The 17,139-nt window shown below is 39.9% G+C and overlaps 1 pseudogene; it reads right to left on the reverse strand.

Annotated features, from left to right (window-relative positions):
* LOC142542921 (large ribosomal subunit protein uL3-like) overlaps positions 1-16,815 on the reverse strand; it is a 37,360-nt pseudogene extending 20,545 nt beyond the window's left edge.
* Positions 16,816-17,139: the final 324 nt, after the last annotated feature.

Raw genomic sequence — 17,139 nt, forward strand, 5'->3', positions numbered from 1 at the left:
ATTTTTACAGTGATTTCCAGTTCAATTATGCACGTATTATAATTGCTCAGTACAGATTATTTTTCAGTATGCCTCAGGACAGGATATGTTAACTCATGCATATTTTAAATTCAGATTTTTACTCGTTAGATGCGATTTATGCATGCTGAGTCTTTAGGCTCACTAGACTTGATTGTTGTAGGTACTGATGAGGCCAGGGCCGAGGGCGGGGACCAGTGAGCCAGCTTAGGTCGGCAGTAGTGGCACCCGAGGACCTCAGAGCAGCAGTTGTTATTTTTTTTCCGCAAAAATTTTATCAGTCGTTGGATATTTTTAAATCGTTGTTGTTGGCAAAACTTTAATTTTCTTCCGCTGCAATATTTTGAAATATTGAACTTGATTCACCAGTGATTTTATGAATGAGGCCATTTAAGTTCTTTTAAAAAGAAAATTTTTAATTTTCCGCAAATTTTCAAGAAAGGAGTTTTAGGCCCTTCACAGAGCAGGCCAATGAAGTACAATTGACAGAGATGAGAGCCAGAGCAGAAGAGAGAGGTAATTCAGAGTTTGGGATGAATAAAGATGGTTTGATGACATTCAGAGGCCGTATATGTATTCCTAATGGCGATGATATTCGGCGAGACGTCTTGACAGAGGCACATACCGCGCCATACTCGATACATCCAGGTAGTACCAAGATGTATCAGGATCTTCGTAGACTCTATTGGTGGCCAGGTATGAAGAAAGATATTGCCATGTTTATTTCTCAATGTCTCACTTGTCAGCATGTGAAAATCGAACACCAGAAACCTACTGTGACATTGCAGTCATTGCCGATTCCTCAATGGAAATGGGAGCACATTACGATGGACTTCGTGGTTGGTCTTCCCAGATCGCAGAAAGGTTATTACTCTATTTGGGTTATTGTTGATCGATTGACCAAGTCAGCGCATTTTCTCCCAGTCAAGACAACGTATACCATGAACCAGTATACCGAAGAGTATATAGCAGAGATTGTTAGACTTCATGGTGTTCCTGTGTCGATCTTGTCTGATCGTGATCCTAGATTTACTTCAGAGTTTTGGAAGAGTTTGCATAGAGTCTTGGGTACACGGTTAGCATTCAGTACAGCATATCACCCCCAGAGCGACGGTCAATCAGAGAGAGTTATTCAGATTTTGGAGGATATTCTCAGAGCTTGTACTATCGACTATCCTGGTAGTTGGGATTCCAAATTGCCTCTTGTTGAGTTCACGTACAATAACAGCTATCAAGCGACGATTGGCATGGCACCGTATGAAGCACTTTATGGCAGAAAATGTAGATCACCCTTATATTGGGATGAGATTGGTGAGAGAAAGATGTTGGGTCCAGAGTTGGTCCAACAGACAGCTGATGTTGTTGCTGTTATTCGAGAGAGGATGAAGACAACACAGTCGAGACAGAAGAGTTATGCTGATGTGAGACATAGGCCGTTGCAGTTTGAGGTTGGCTTAAAGGTGTGATGCGGTTTGGCAAAAAGGGAAAGTTGAGTCCAAGGTTTATAGGCTCATTTGAGATTTTGGACGGAGTTGGTGATCGAGCTTACAGATTAGCCTTACCACCAGATCTTGATAGAGTTCACAATGTTTTTCATGTCTCCATGCTCAGGAAGTATATTGCGAATTCTTCCCATGTTCTTCGTCACGAGCCATTGGATTTGACGCCGAATTTAACGTACCAAGAGATTCCAGTCCAGATTCTGGATCACAAAGTTAAAGTATTGAGAAACAAAGAGATCAGCATTGCTAAAGTACTTTGGAGAAATCAATTGATTGAAGAAGCCACGTGGGAACCAGAGGATGAGATGAAAGGAAAGTATCCTGAGTTGACGTCAATTTCGGGGACGAAATTCCTCTAAGGAGGGGAGATTGTAATATCCAAGCTTGGTGAACGGTACGGTTTAAGATTTCTTATGTTTATGGACTATTTGGTCAAGTCTAAGTATAGTTTTGATGTTATGAATTTGGATTTATGATTTCTAGTATTGTGGAATATAGATGGTGTGTAGTCATAGTGTAGCGTCGTTACGATTTAATTCATGATAATTTGTATGTTGAGCCAATTGGTATGAGGTCTATTGGAGTAGTTAGACAAGACATAGAGATACAACTTTCATGTTGAGAGTGTTGCCGAATTATGAGGAGAAGTGACGTTGCGATTCGATTTTAGTGGCAAAGAGTATATTGTTGGCTACAGAGGAGAGTGCACCCGCACTCCATTATGCAGTGCACCCGCGGTGATTGGACAGAAGGGTCAGTGCACCCGCACTGGAAAAGGCACCGCACCCGCGGTGTTTGGGCAGAGGCGACACCGCACCCCCGGTAAAAACTTAGTGCACCCGCGGTCGACGTTTTCAGATTTTCGGATGATGTCCAGTACACGCAGCGCACCCGCGGTCCAAGGCTTAGCGCACCCGTGGTGCATGTACAGTAAAGTCGTGTTTTCGAGATTTAAGTGATTAAATACAAGAGTTGGTTCACTTCTCTGTCATTTCTCTCCTCTACTTCTCGATTTCTTCAGCAAGGGAGACTAGGGTTCCTACTTTTTCATCTTTGATCCTTTGATTCAAGTTTATTGTTGGATTATTGAAGTTAGAACAAGGTTCTTTTGGGTTCGAGGAGCTAAGGTAAGTTTGTGGTTTAGTTATTCTTGGATTATGGTGTTGGAGAAATTATGGGATTCATTATTGTGTTGGTTTTATGAGTTTTATGGTATGGTTGTTTGATTATTGGGTTGTTGATGGTGCAATACATGGTTTATTGTTGTAGGTTTTGTACCAAGAGATTAGATTCAAGGTTTCTATTGGTTGTAAGTGGAATTCATTCCTTGTGCTCATATGATGTATATGTATGGTATTTCAATGGTTTTACTATGCTATTCCCTTCCATTTGATTCATGTTATGTATTGATACACTTTGTTGTATGTTAGAGGCATTTTTATGTCTCAATTATGTAAAGGGAATACAAAAGAATAGAGTATTCAAAGTGTTTGATTTAATGCCAAAGAGAAAGTTCAAATTGATTTATTGGATTGATAAAGAGATAGTTAGAGATTGCATGCAATTAGTTGATCAACGACCATATGCTTATATCCCAACAGAGTAATCGATTTATATCGATGGGATGTAGGTACAGAGACAGAGATACTATTGAAATATCAATCCATCAGAGAAAAGAGAAATACCATCGTTATTGCTATGTTCTACTATATTATTCATGTTTCAAGAGTCAGATGGTATTTAATGATTTCAAAGCCATGTTTTACAGAGTATGATATGTATAGATTGTTATGTAAGAGTTCTACTTGCTGAGTTTTATACTCATTTCAGTTATTTCATGTGATGCAGATAAGAGTGACGGGCCAGGACGTTGATTGGAGCCGAGGTCATATGCATAGAAGATGGAATGAAGAAGGCTATTTTGCTAGCATTTTGACATGATCAAAAATGATATTTTGTATTTTGAGGCAACACTTATTTGATCATGTATATACTTTTGATTGTATATTTTGAAAATGTGTTTATGTCAAGAAAATTTTAAATCCTTCCTCCCTTCTAATAAATTTTAGAAAAATTCCGCTGTTATTTTATGAAATCGGTCAGAGGTGTTACATTTAGTGGTATCAGAGCAACGTTCTTCGGACCAATGCATATGACTTCCTCTACTTTCAACAGTCCGGGTATGTCTTCTTCTACATCTATTTATTGTTATTGGTTGATATGTATTATATGAGCACATTGTAGGAGTTAATGCCTCCTAAGAGAAAGGCTTCAGAGGGTGAGGATAGCTCCTCATCGAGAGTTATCGACGAGTTCGGAAAATTACTGAAAGAGCAAGCCAAGGTTCACAGTGAACAGATTCAACAGTTGCTCCGTTTGCAAGGTTCATGTCAAGGTAGAGGCCAAGGGAGAGGCCAAGTGGTTCAAGCAGTTGGGACTGATGGGATCTTTACTGCTTTTAAGAGGATGGATCCGCCTGAGTTTGCAGGAAGCACTGATCTATTGGTGTCTATAGAGTGGATTAAAGCACTTGAGGCGATATTTGATCATCTCAAATATGAAGACAAAGACAGAGTTGGTTGTGCAGTATTCATGCTAGTCAAAGTTGCACGTATTTGGTGGAATGCTACCAAGGTAAGTGTTGATGTTCCGGCATTGAAGTGGCAAGATTTCACTGATCTTTTCTATGACAAGTATTTCCCGGATGCACTTCGAGCTCAGAAGGTGACTGAGTTTTTAGAGCTTCGTCAGGGAGGTTTGAATGTTGACGAGTATATTTTGAAGTTTGAGGAGGGCTGTCTGTTTGCTCCTTATATTGCCTCCAATGACAAAGACAAGGGTGCTCATTTCATTAGAGGACTTCGAGCAGAGATCAGAAGGGACATCAATATGTCTAAGGCGGTAACATTTAAAGAGATTGTGGCTAAGACATTGTTATCCGAGCAAGATGAGAAGGACATTGCTGGAGAGAGACAAGAGAGGCAACAGGCTATCCCTCAAAGAGGTCAAGGTTCGAGCCAAAGAGGGAAAGGCAATTTCAAGGGGAAAGGCAAGATAGAGCCGAGTTCTAAAGCACCGACAGTTCCATTTGATCCTGAGAATCCGTTGTGTCCCAAGTGCAGTAGGCATCATAGGGGAGAGTGCAGATTTGGTACTCACACTTGCTACCGTTGTGGCACTGCAGGCCATATTGCCAAGGACTGTCCGAGAGGATCGAGTAAAGAGAAGGTGCAGGGTCGCAGCTTCACCATGACGAAGGAAAGTATAAACCATGATTCTTCTGTGATCTCTAGCACTATTTTAATTTCAGGCAGAGTAGCTACGACATTGATTGATACATGTGCTACTCATTCTTTTATGTATGAACTATTTTTGAGATCTTTGGGTTTAGTTCATTCTGTTCTTCCCCTCCAGTTTAATGTTGTATTGCCTTCTGGGGATGTGTTATGACTGACGTCTATTGTGTATGCGTGTTCTGTTCAAATTGATGAGCGAGTGGTTTATGCCGATTTGATTGTTATTTCGATGGTTGCGTTTGATATTATACTTGGCATGGATTGGCTATCAACTTACCGTGCAGTGATTGATTACGTTGCCAAGACGGTGAAATTTGCAGATGATGGAAATAAGGAAGGTATGCTCGCCAGTGCAGGTACTTCACTGGCCCTACCTTTTATTTCATGTCTTGAGGCTAAGAGGTTGTTGTGTAGAGGTTGTGATGGGTTTTTGGCTTCGGTTGTGGATATGGATAGAATTGTGAAGTTGAATATTGATGATATTAATGTGGTGAGAGAGTTCCCTGATGTATTTGAGGATGATGTGCCAGGTTTACTGCCGGACAGAGATGTAGAGTTTGTGATCGATTTAGTCCCCGGGACGGTTCCAATTTCTAAGGCTCCGTACAGAATGGCCCCGAGAGAGATGAAAGAGTTGAAGACGCACTTGCAGGATCTATTAGATAAAGGTTTTATACTGCTGAGTTCTTCGCCTTGGGGAGCTCCGGTTCTTTTCGTCAAGAAGAAAGATGGGTCTTTGCGGCTTTGCATTGATTACAGAGAAATCAACAAAGTGACGATCAAGAATAAATATCTGTTGCCACGAATAGACGACCTTTTTGATCAACTGCAGGGGGCTACAGTGTTTTTGAAGATTGATCTTCGATCTGGCTATTACCAGTTGAAAGTTAGGGAGTCTGATATCCCTAAGACGGCATTCCGGACCAGGTATGGTCATTACGAATTTCTTGTGATGTCGTTCGGTCTGACTAATGCTCCTTCAGTCTTCATGGATCTTATGAACCGGGTGTTCAAGCCGTATTTGGATAGCTTTGTCATTATTTTCATCGATGATATATTGATTTATTCCAAGACCAGAGAGCTTCATGCAGAGCACCTCAGAGTTGTTTTTCAATTGTTGAGAGAGAAGAGGTTGTATGCTAAGTTGAAGAAATGTGAGTTCTGATTGGAGCAGATTTTTTTCTTAGGCCATATTGTCTCGAAGGATGGTTTAACTGTTGATCCAGCAAAAATCGAGGCGATACGGAAGTGGCCTATCCCTACCACTGTATCAGAGGTACGCAGTTTTCTTGGTTTTGCGGGTTATTATTGTCTTTTTATTTCAGATTTTTCCAAAATTGCCCTGCCGTTAACCAATCTGACGAGGAAGACTGTGAAGTTTGAGTGGTCCAATGAATGTCAAAGTGGATTTCAAGAGTTGAAAGATAGGTTGACGACAGCTCCGGTACTTGCATTGCCCAGTGGTTCAGAGGACTCTGTTGTTTATACCGATGCGTCGAAGAAGGGCCTCGGTGCAGTGCTAATGAAACGTGGAAAGGTTATAGCCTATGCTTCTCGTCAGTTGAAGGACTACGAGAAAAATTATCCTACACATGATCTGAAAATTGCAGTTGTGGTTTTCGCCCTGAAAATCTGGAGACACTATTTATATGGCGAAAAGTGTGAAATTTTCACGGACCACAAGAGTTTAAGGTATTTGTTTTCTCAGAAAGAACTCAATATGCGGCAGAGACGGTGGTTAGAGCTTGTCAAAGATTATGATGTGACGATTAGTTACCACCCTGGGAAGGCGAATGTTGTAGCGGATGCATTGAGCCGTAAGTCGAGTTCATCTTTGAGTTCTATGATCCAGAAACCGTTGAGCCGTAGATCACCCTTATATTGGGATGAGATTGGTGAGAGAAAGATGTTGGGTCCAGAGTTGGTCCAACAGACAGCTGATGTTGTTGCTGTTATTCGAGAGAGGATGAAGACAACACAGTCGAGACAGAAGAGTTATGCTGATGTGAGACGTAGGCCGTTGCAGTTTGAGGTTGGCTTAAAGGTGTGATGCGGTTTGGCAAAAAGGGAAAGTTGAGTCCAAGGTTTATAGGCTCATTTGAGATTTTGGACGGAGTTGGTGATCGAGCTTACAGATTAGCCTTACCACCAGATCTTGATAGAGTTCACAATGTTTTTCATGTCTCCATGCTCAGGAAGTATATTGCGAATTCTTCCCATGTTCTTCGTCACGAGCCATTGGATTTGATGCCGAATTTAACGTACCAAGAGATTCCAGTCCAGATTCTGGATCGCAAAGTTAAAGTATTGAGAAACAAAGAGATCAGCATTGTTAAAGTCCTTTGGAGAAATCAATTGATTGAAGAAGCCACGTGGGAACCAGAGGATGAGATGAAAGGAAAGTATCTTGAGTTGACGTCAATTTCGGGGACGAAATTCCTCTAAGGAGGGGAGATTGTAATATCCAAGCTTGGTGAACGGTACGGTTTAAGATTTCTTATGTTTATGGACTATTTGGTCAAGTCTAAGTATAGTTTTGATGTTAAGAATTTGGATTTATGATTTCTAGTATTGTGGAATATAGATGGTGTGTAGTCATAGTGTAGCGTCGTTACGATTTAATTCATGATAATTTGTATGTTGAGCCAATTGGTATGAGGTCTATTGGAGTAGTTAGACAAGACATAGTGATACAACTTTCATGTTGAGAGTGTTGCCGAATTATGAGGAGAAGTGACGTTGCGATTCGATTTTAGTTGCAAAGAGTATATTGTTGGCTACAGAGGAGAGTGCACCCGCACTCCATTATGCAGTGCACCCGCGGTGATTGGACAGAAGGGTCAGTGCACCCGCACTGGAAAAGGCACCGCACCCGCGGTGTTTGGGCAGAGGCGACACCGCACCCGCGGTAAAAACTTAGTGCACCCGCGGTCGACGTTTTCAGATTTTCGGATGATGTCCAGTACACGCAGCGCACCCGCGGTCCAAGGCTTAGCGCACCCGCGGTGCATGTACAGTAAAGTCGTGTTTTCGAGATTTAAGTGATTAAATACAAGAGTTGGTTCACTTCTCTCTCATTTCTCTCCTCTACTTCTCGATTTCTTCAGCAAGGGAGACTAGGGTTCCTACTTTTTCATCTTTGATCCTTTGATTCAAGTTTATTGTTGGATTATTGAAGTTAGAACAAGGTTCTTTTGGGTTCAAGGAGCTAAGGTAAGTTTGTGGTTTAGTTATTCTTGGATTATGGTGTTGGAGAAATTATGGGATTCATTATTGTGTTGGTTTTATTAGTTTTATGGTATGGTTGTTTGATTATTGGGTTGTTGATGGTGCAATACATGGTTTATTGTTGTAGGTTTTGTACCAAGAGATTAGATTCAAGGTTTCTATTGGTTGTAAGTGGAATTCATTCCTTGTGCTCACATGATGTATATGTATGGTATTTCAATGGTTTTACTATGCTATTCCCTTCCATTTGATTCATGTTATGTATTGATACACTTTGTTGTATATTAGAGAGATTTTTATGTCTCAATTATGTAAAGGGAATACAAAAGAATAGCGTGCAACCACGCGCGCCGCGTACAAACCCTTCTTTAAAAACCCTATCTCACAATTTTCACACAAAATTCTCCTCTCCCACAAAAACAGCCGCCTCCCCCAACACTCCCCTTCACAAATCCTCTCCAAATTCACCCAACCACAAACCTCCATCCCCAAAACACTCCACCACTTCAAGACATCATCTCCACACCATCACACCACCCAAATTCACCAAGCCTCCGCCGCCGCTGTCAACTAGCTGTAACCTACTGCCGCCGAGTGTCATCTACGGTTAATTTTCTACACTCAAGGTTCCGATTATTCTAGTTTGTCGTTTTTTGAGTTAACTTCTAGCAATCATACAATTTTTGGTGCCGGTATTGTGCTATAATTGTTGTTTTAAGTGTGGATATTGTGGAGAAATTATGCTGCCTAGAAAAAGATCGAAGGATGTGGCTTCCTCTTCTCGTTCCTACAATGCTAATAAATTTTGGAACGAGGAAGCCTTCAGAGTTTACGAGAGCACCCTGTCTAGGTCAGTTATTAAAGAACGAGGGCTAGATCTGACCTACCCAGACCGTGAGATAATTAAAGAAGTTGAGAAAAGGGGGTGGTTGGATATAGCCAGCTGCCGCCAGACGCAGTTATTTCTGTAGTCCATTAATTTTATGCCAATTTGAGAATTAAACATGAGGACTACAAAGTTTTGGTGCAAGGAAAACTGGTCTCTTTTGATTCGGCAACCATTAATGCTATCTATAATCTTCCGGGTTTTGAAAACGACGAGTATACTGATTTTATTACTGGCACTGTAGATTATGATGTTATTATCAGGGAATTGTGTATCGAGGGTGCAGAGTGGCATTTGAATCAAGGCTCCCCAGTCATTCTAAAGAAATCTGAATTACTCCATGACCCACGATGTTGGGCCTCATTCATCCTATCATGAATCATGCCCTCATCCCATCAAATAGAAATTTCAAAAGACAAAGTGGCATTGATTTACGCCATAATGACCGGAAAGACAGTGGATCTAGGGAAGATAATCAATGGTTCTATTATGCGAGCTGGTGCGGGACTCATGACCGTCAGCCTCCCCTGTCCACACACTATCACTGCTTTATGTCTTCATGCCGGTGTGCAATGGGGCGCGGATGAACAAGTTTTGAAAGCCAAGGGCCCAATCACGGTATATGCTGCATACCACTTGCGCGGAGGACGAGAGTTAGAACGACAAAATGCTAGGGCAGATTACAACCAGAAGGCCAGAGAACACCAAGAACCGCCACCACCATCAATCCCTCGAGTCAGTTTGCGAGACAGGGTGTTCCGAATGGAACATGATATGCGGGCTCAGCGCCAAGAGTTGGCCGAACATCGACACACTACTAATACTTTCATGTCTTATATGATGGACTTCACATCGGTGCTTGCCCAGTGTTTTCCACCCATGAGACCCGAGGATGCTCCCTTTCCACCATTACCAGCCTGGCCGCCACAGTACCCACCACCAGATCTACCGCCGCAGCCCATGGACGAGGGTGATGAAGATGCTGCGGACGAAAATTTGAGCGATGAGTTCTGACACTCGTGCTAGAGGTATGTGTTGTCACGTTTATCTTCTAAATTATACATTGAGGACAATGCATACTGCAAGTTTGGGGGGGTCAAATTTCTTTGAGTATTAATTGTTTGAGTTGTTAGTTCATTTATTTTTTTGCACAGTTTCGTATTTAGTAGGAGTCTAGTCGAGTTTTTTTTATTTACTGTTTGTTAGAATTGTCAGGACGAGTCATGGATAAGTTATGGTGTGGCCGATGATGAAAATGGAATTATGGTCCTAAAGTGTATATCTGTTCATGATAACTTGGGAGTCACAATTATTTTGCACTGTCATGTTTATTGATACTATTGATGCTTAGAGACGAGTTGCATGTCTGTGATGCTAAATAGACGATGGAGATCTGATTCGTAGTAATTCTTACATGACATTGATGGACACTTTTGCAAACATAGAAATGATCTAGGCAATTTTTCGCAATATCTTTGGGCCTGTGTTCTTTGTTTACTGTCAATTGTATACCTTTGAGCTTCGAGTTGATTGAGATGCTTAAAATTTCTTTTTGTACCTACCTCATATATCATTGTTTGTTGAACAAATGCATGTGATTAGTTTGTATGAGATGACTAATGGATTGACGGTAATCTAGAACTTGTTTGAGCACTTTTCGATGCGAAATACGGATAATATGTGACATAGGAATGATTTAGGCGATCTTTGGAGCCGTTTTAAGCCTTCGAGCCTACCAAATGAACATGAAATATCCCTAATGTCCCATTTTGAGCCTACTAAAAATCAAGTGGTGTATGTCAATGACATACAATTAGCCCCCACTTGTATCTATTCTACATCCCACAACGACTACCTAATGAAGCTTATACACTTATTGTCCTATCTAATTTTGAGAGAAATAAGTTCATGGGTGTTGTAATGATTCAAATACTCCTTGAAAAGAAAAGAAAAGAAAAAGTTAAATGTGCTAAAAGGAGTTGAAAAGAGACAAAAAAAATGTGAATCAAAAGTGGTGAAAAAGAAAATATATGGGAGATGAAGGATATGAATGAGAAGAAAACAATAAGTGGCTGGTGAATGAAAAGAGAATGTAAAGGAGTGAAATTGATGAAGCTCAAATATTTCTCTCAAATTTTGATCTCCATACCTTTATTGTAGCCATGAGCCGTAGCCTAACATTACAAGCCTATAAAACCTATTAACCTTGTCACATTTATCCAATATACTAGTGGAGAAAAGTTGTTCAAGTCAAGCTTATGGATACCTGATAAACATGGTTAACGAGTATAGACTTTAATCATTTGCATGCAAGCATCTCATTATGTGATTTCATTTTTGGTATACTTGTATTGAATATTTATTGAACCAATTAATCACTGATAAAGTCCTAGGTGATATGTGAATGTGAATTTGTGTTTTAATGAAATGTGAGTCGAACTGAACTGAAGATCTCTTTAGTTTATAAGGCTAGTGGGTGTTGTATTTTTATTTGACCATTTGATGGGGTAAATGAACATTGACATATCACACACACACGTGACTCCTTGGGAAATCGTGAATTACATGAAATGAGATAAGTCGGAGGTCAGTATCACCTTTTTCATATCCATGACTATAGTCGTTAGCGTTAATTTTTCCTTGATTATTTGCTTTTATTTTATTTTGCTCGGGACTAGAAAAAGTTCAAGTCTGGGGTTTTGATAAGTGCAAGATTTGCAGTTAATTTATATAAGAATCCATTTTGAATTATGTTAGTTTCGAACGGAATTATGCGGTTTTTGTTGTCACTACAGGAGTTGAGGAAAACAGTGAAAAGATGCAAGATAACACACCAAGAAGTGCACACCATCGGACAGAGGTGCGTGCGCGGCCGCACCACTTCACGTGCAGCCGCGCGCGCATACATGCAAGACATCGACCAGAGAGTTGCGCGCCGCCGCGCCACTTCACGCGAACCCGCGCGCGCTGAAATTCCAGAAGATAGACAGAAGCTTGCGCGTGGCCGCGCGCGCACAGAAGCAACATGGAGACCCGAGAGACGCGCGCGGCCGCGCCACTTCATACACAACCGCGCGCGCCGTGCATCCAGAAAAGTATAAAAGCCGCGAGTTAGGTCAAAAACGGAGATTGGCCGCCTTGGGAAAGAATTATACGAGAAATTCAGCCGCGCTAGGAGAAGAAACATACGACGCAGCCGTTTTTCGAGAGGAAAGACACGAGGGAACAAGATCAAAGACGAAGAACGATGAATCTGGGGACAGAGACGCCACTTCCGATTTGTTATCTGATTCTTTCATCTTTATTTTCTATTGTGTTGATGTCTAAATATTCAAACATGTTTTGCTTTTATTTAAAATTCGTCATGAACTAATTTTCTAGTCTAGAGAATGACGTAACTTTGTTGATACGATGAATTGACGAAGTGGTTTATTTGATTGAATTCCGCCCTTGTTTAATTGTTGTGGGGACCCGAACGCTAATTCATTTCTTAATCATCTTTGGGAATAATTGAATCAATTAAGATAAACATGGTCTAAATTTTTTTTTTAAAATACAAGAGTGCGCAACATTTGAAATAAATCTTATTTCATTTACAAGATCAATATACAGATCTAAGTACAAAAGTAAATCATATCAAACTACTGTTCATTCACTACATGTCAGGTAATGAAACAGATCTACTTCTAAGCCCGGATCTCCACGCTAATCTTGAATCTCTTATCCTCTTCGTGACCCTGATCCTGTCCCACCTGTTGTCATGCACACATACAAACACAACAACAGCCGGATAACTCCGGTGAGAATATAATCCCAGTATAAATAATGTATACATGCAATCATATAACAATCTAAAAGTATGAAACAGATATCAATAGCATGTATCAAATCTGAAAAACATGAATCGATATAAAGCTGTAAATAAACTCTGGACTCGTCATCTCAGACTCGACTCATCTCTAATCTAGGGATCCCGATTCCTTGACATTGGCACAATATACCGAATCTCCGCAATAGAAGCTGATCCGCTCCTACACAACATCGATATAAACCAAATATCCAGTGTCTTGGCATATCCGCCAATAACTTGGCATCTCCGCCCATGACTCAATACACGCTTTGCTATAACTCAATAGACTAAGCATATCAATCTCATAAATTGCAAATATCAATGCAATAAAGTATGTGGTTTTTGGGAAACTCAAGTCCAATCTGACTCGAGTCGATCTCCCGATTAACATTGATTTATACCTTTCTTCTGTTGATCTGACGAAGTCGAAGTCTCGAATTCAAAGTCTGTCGATACTCAATCTGGTAATGACAATATCGAGGAGTACACTATCAATACACCATTCAAATCAATACTGGATATAATCAGAACTCAATCTAATTCTGTTTCAACGGAATAACGGCATAATCTCAAGATATCCAGCGATACAAATCAATAGATATCAATTCCCACAATTCATAATCGATAACAATACAAATCTGATATCAATTCTCAATCAAATCCATTCTGAAAATCATAACAATTTCATATGATATCTGTTTCTCAATCCGGTTTCGATTATACGATGTTTACTATGTCAAGAACACCATATATGAATCATATCTGATTCCTTCAATATCATATTTTCGAATCATAACAAAACGTAGTAAAACTTACATCTAGTTGAAGCTCTTGCCGATAGAAACACAGTACTGAAGTCGGATTGAAATTCTGACGGGCGGATCTTGCACATACTTCAAATTCCTAAAGTAAAAGGCGTAAGGATTTCTGGCAATTTCTCTGAAGCTTTCCTCGGCCTTTTCTCGTTTCCTTTGCTGAGTTATGAAGGAATGAAAAGATTATATATATATCTCGTGCATGTCCAAGCCATGTGGCTAAGTATTTGTGCTGCACGTCTCGCGCATATGCGCGACCCTCCTCGGCGCATAACCTCACGGCAGCTCGCGCATATGCGCGCCCTCGCTCGACGCATATGCACGAGGTTCTCTGCCATATTCGCGCATATGCGCGGGTCCTGTCTCGCATATGCGCGAGGTTCTCTGTCTATCTCGCGCATATGCGCACGGCTGGGTCGCGCATATGCGCGAGGGCTCATCCTCACACATAATTCCAATCTCCTTTCAGGCTTTCCCGGTCCGATCCGTTCCATCTAAAATCACATCAATTATCAACAAATCATTTCAAATTATAATAACCAAATTCTTGGGCATTACAATTGTGTTCTCTGTGTTTATTTTACTGCAATTTACTGGCCATAAATTGTGTGTGTGTTTGATTAATTCTACAACTCGGGAGAGGGAGTAGAATTATAGATCATTAGAAACACATCGTTGAATGTTTATATCGTTCGAAAGGCGTATAACTTTAGCGAGGCTTAGGTAAGAATATTGTTTGCATTTATCAATTAAACTTAGATTTTATTTGGAATAATTGAATCGAAGTTTGATTGATACATTTTATTCGTCACTTGGGAAAGGAAGAATAAAATAATTAAGTGTTCTTAGTCATTAAATAATTGGAATTCATGAATATAAATTAAACTGGGAATAATCATCGTGGAAACTTGGTGAAATCATTTCGCAAGATATTTTCTCTCATTGTTATTTCTCAACTCGGTGATTTGATTATTTATTTTTTTTCAATTAATTCGTTTAAGTAAACCAAATCTCTTTTAATTTTTCTAAATAAATTTGAGACTATTTTAATTACAAGCATTGATATAATTTTAGTTTACACTCCTCGTGGGATCGACACTCGTACTCTACTTACATTTTACTATAACTTGATATCATACGCTTGCGAGCAATCAAGAAAACACGCAACAAATTTCCATAGCACGTTTCAAACTTCGTCATGCCTTCGTGTACGAGATTTGATATCCATATTTATCTTTCACATTTTCGATGATATACTTAATCTCGTACGAAGGATCATATCGAACAACTCCTAATAGCGTGTGTTCCACCATATCACTGTTCAAGTTCTTATGGTCTATACCAACAGAGGTAGATATACATGTGTGAGGCCCGTCATACTTTGTTATTTTCAAATAACCAGTCTTGGCCTTCCATGAAGCGCGAAGTCCCCATCGACAAACGACCGTAGCAGAATTATTTTTGCTACGTAACTTCCACAAAATGCATGTGCTATCCATGACACGGTACTCACGTCTGACAACTCTGACTGAATAATCTTTCACAGATGCAATAAGATCATTCTTATCTTTAAATAACATATTAACGCATAATTCACCTTTATCCGGATTGTAATAGCTTGTTTGCACTCCAGAAGGTACATAGACAGAATCAGAAGTCTCTTCTCCAAAAAATTTGTTGAAAAATGATGGCATTTCAGAATTGATTGAAAGAAATGGTACTGTCTGCCTATGTAATGTGGCACGAGGTTGTTGTTGAGATGATGTCCCCTCATCGAGATTTGTAAAAGTATTCACTTCATCATCATCATCATTCACTTCTTGTTCTTCAGACTCGCTATATGACATATCGGGTTCAGAATCAGTCCTCCAAATATCATCATTAGTGGCCATATCAGGACAACGAGCACCGATATCTAATGTTGGATTCGGCCAATATGGAGCAATCTTTTGACCCTATGAGACATTGATATATTGATCCCAAGACCCACTAATATCATCGAAATTTATATTACCGAGTCCTTCAGTAACCTGTGGAATATAAGATTCTTGATCCTGGAAACCACCATACGTAGAAGTACCGGGTTGGTTATTGAAACCTGTGTCGGATGCATGTGGAATGTAGGAGTCATGATCATCAAATCCAGCATGATGCTCAATTGAATTTGCTTCCACGTATAAATGCAATACTTGCATATTTTCACATTGCATTATAAACTATAAAGCATCATCATCAACGAGATTGACTTGAATTTCACGCCAAGCTGATCTCTCCATGAAGGCATATTTTGTTGACAACTTCATAGAAAATTTGGTTGGATCGATTCCTAACATTTTATGCACAATTTCAACCAACTCCAACAAATTAATAGATCGTAATATTCGTATCGGTCTAACAAATGGAATGCTATATTCAACCGATCCATTATCGATAACTACATGACCACCAAAATATAAGAGTACATCGATATTAGACATTTTGCAAATGCAATTTGAAAGAAAAAATAAAATGAAATTGATATCTCATTCGCCGAAATGATCATCAATTATATATACCACCAGTTGAAGACTGTTCACATTTGAATTATTTAATTTAACGTGCAAATTCTGAAGTTCAATCTTATCACGATTCAAAACTACAGCTTTCATGTGAACAATCAGAAGTGAAAATTCACGTGAAAGTTGACGAAATGGACGGATAATAATAATCGAAAAATTTGAAAGAAAAAAATATTAAAATAATCAGTGTCCGTGCTTACGAAGCACGGACACTGGTTACACGCTGGAACGTCCGTGCTTCGTAAGCACGGACGTCTCCAAATAGGTGATGGTACGAAGCACGGATTGAAGTATTTCTGCAAAAAAAAATTTTTAAAATTATTTTTGAATTTTTTTTTAAAATTATATATAAAAAACCCCAAATTTGAGAGGACGCTTCCAAAATTACATCTCTTCTTTTTACCTCATTTCCATTGACCTACATTCTTTCAAGACTCGAAGCAACCATTCGCGATAACATTACGTCATAAATAAATCCAACAGCATAGTTATTAGTTACCTTTTCCCCTGTGACGAGCAGCCCGCTTCCTCGGGAGGAAACCAAGGGATCCATGCCTTGGGTGCTCAAACTTCCTGTGCGACATCCCCCGCGTCACCCTTCGGAAAACCAAAAATCAGAAAATATTAAAAAGATAATTACATTGGCAATCACTCAATTGCCACCATATCGGTTAGGTCGATGTTACATGTGGGGGCACTGCCCCCACATGGTTTGGATGGACAAGATTCACACACATATATGATTTTAAAAAAATTAGTGGACCCCATATATGTGTGGCTAAATTTGGACCCCAGAAAATTAGGAAACAAAATCTACACATAGTTCGCATCAAATGCAATAGAAGTCGATCAAGAAAAATCAAGGAGCAACGGCTCGTACCTGAGTAGTGAGTACCAGTGTGCTTAAGCTCCGTTTAAACACACTTAAGTTTGAAGCTCGACAAAATCGTCTCACTTCGGATAATAACGAAAAAAAAATCGGTTAG

Source organism: Primulina tabacum, chromosome 1 (genome assembly GCF_025594145.1).
Source record: "Primulina tabacum isolate GXHZ01 chromosome 1, ASM2559414v2, whole genome shotgun sequence".
NCBI lineage: Eukaryota > Viridiplantae > Streptophyta > Magnoliopsida > Lamiales > Gesneriaceae > Primulina > Primulina tabacum.